Below are 2,569 nucleotides of genomic sequence, written 5' to 3' on the forward strand. Positions count from 1 at the left end.
ACTAAAATACAAGGAGAAATATTGTCTTCGTATAAAAAGTTCAACAGGCAACACTGCCGATATTTTCATCGATTGCTTCGTGAAAATTGATTTTTTTATTGCGCAAATTCTAGTAGGTGTGGCAAAAAAACGAAAATAATAAAACTATTTTGAATTAAAACAATAAGTTACATATTTCTTTGCAGAGTATCGGAGTCATTCAAAAATTTTATTCAATAACCTGCGTTTTACAGCAGCCGGTGCAGGTAAGTTTTGCGTGCTAGGTGAAGTGCAGCCGTTGCATACTTACAAGTAAGTATACTACCACATAAAAGTGAAAGTGTAAATATTAATAAAGATTTTTTCTTGTGCAGGTCAGGATCACTTTGTGTGTCCGTCTACGTTCGCTGGTGAGGGTATTTTCTCCACTGCAGCCTTTGGTTTGGTCAAGTGGAGAATTTGCATACTTACAAGTTAGTATACCACCCCATAAAAGCGAAAGTGCAAATATTATTAAATATTGTTCTTGCAGGTCAGGATCATTTGTGTGTCCGCCCACCAAATGTAATTCAATTTAAGATATTGAGCACGTAATTTTTAAAGGCAACAAATATAATGATTTAAAAAAAATTAATATATATACATTATATCAATTGAGTCACAACTCTAAATAATAAGTGTGTCAGAAAATGCGAAAAACTATTTCTTAGCACATGATGATCATATGGGCTAGAGCGGCTTAGGTTTTTTTTATACAAATTATAACAAAAAGTTGCTCCAGCTTTGGCTCTGTGTACATTTTTAGCGCATAATCTCAAAAATGCCAAATTTTGAGTTGTGACTCTTTTGAAGACGGTATGCGATATAGTCCCTTTGAATAAAGGATTTGTTTGAATTCCATTAATTTTGTTTAAAATGTACTGGACTTTTAATGAAACCATGGTTTAGCTTGAATATTTGCGAATATTTGTCGATAAGATTTTTCTTTGGTCAGTATTTTATGTGAATAAAATTCTCTCATTCTTCATTTATTTCATTTTTAATATCTATATAGCATGTTTAATATACCATAAAAAAGATAATTCATTGTTTATTGAGTAGATCAGTGGAATCTTCTTTATATATTCAACTAAATTTTTATACAAAAAACGCATTTCGGCACTACCAGACTACTTTTCCTACTACCTTTTCACAAAAGGGGATGAAATGGTTACCCGTCTTCTCTTTCCTTCTCAAATGCAACCTTACAAGGCAGTTGATTGACACAAATGTCACTATTTATCCAACCTTGTATTATTGAATCATGGTGCATTCATAATCACTTTTGGCAGAATGGCATATGAATGCTTTGCTTGCAAAATCGTATAGCCCCATTTCAGGGACATTTGCATTCGCATTCGTTATGCGAATGATTCGCATCATTTTACAATTCACATCGACATTCGCATTCGCATCAAATGATATGAATATTTTGCGAATGCGAATGTGTACATAGGCAGAGCGCACAGTTAACACTATTTAGCACATAATCGCAGCGTAACGCACCTATCGTCGGTGATGCTGCAAAACGTCACTTATGTATGTATGTATGTTACTTGCATGTCACTTATTGCCTCTGGTGCTTAATTGATCTGTTATCTGTATTTGATCGCTTCTGGCAATCGTTCATCTTCATCAGCCAAAGGTAGACAGTTTTGTCATTCGTTTATTAGGGTGTAACGATTAGCAGATGTATTCCGGTGCAAGAGACCAGCTAAGTGTCAAAGGTACTAATGGACATAGACCGTTTTGCAGTATCACCGACGATACATAGATTTCAAGAATGAAAGAAAAGAAGATTTCGCCTGAGCCTTTCTGTAACGCCACGAAAGGAACAGTACGAATAGCAGACAAAGAAGAAGTGGCAAAATCCCATACAAATGGTAAACAAAATTGAATTAACCACATCACTAACTATTGCTGTCCACACTGCGGCTTGAGGTTTATAAAATAGTACAAATGTAGCGAACAGTGTTCGGAGTACTGAAACTCGATTAAGGAGTAAATTGCTTAAAAAATCGGAGGAAAAAAAATTTTACGTACTAGATTTGCATCTTCTATTTTCGCTTTCGAGACAAGACAAACTTTAAAATTTTACATGAACAAGCATATAGCTAAACATGTGTTTAGGTAGTTTTTAGTATTTTCTATAAAGTAGAATATATCTAACAGACTCTTGTTTTAAAGAGCATTAGGCCCTTGACGTTTTCTACATTATGTAAATTTCTTACAACATATATTTTTTAACAACTTTAGTAAAGTTCTGCATCCGACAAGCCCTACAACCTTATATCATAAAATAACGAAATTACTGTATTTAATTATTTTAAATGAGTGAGTTTCTTTCCATCAGTGAGATCTCGCTTAACTTTCGATTTTCCACTTAAATCCGCGGGCTAACTCTCATTAAATCGGACCCAAGAGAGGCAGAACATGAGGGAAAAAAACGGGGTATATTTGAAGTCATGCGGAGTAGATTTAAATTTTTATTTAATTTTTTTTTCAGAAACCGAAGTGAATCTAGTCTGATCGGAGTTGAGCCCGAACACTG

The sequence above is a fragment of the Rhagoletis pomonella genome, unplaced genomic scaffold, assembly GCF_013731165.1.
Source record: "Rhagoletis pomonella isolate Grant_MI unplaced genomic scaffold, Rhpom_1.0 Rhpom_scaffold_00010, whole genome shotgun sequence".
Classification (NCBI taxonomy): domain Eukaryota; kingdom Metazoa; phylum Arthropoda; class Insecta; order Diptera; family Tephritidae; genus Rhagoletis; species Rhagoletis pomonella.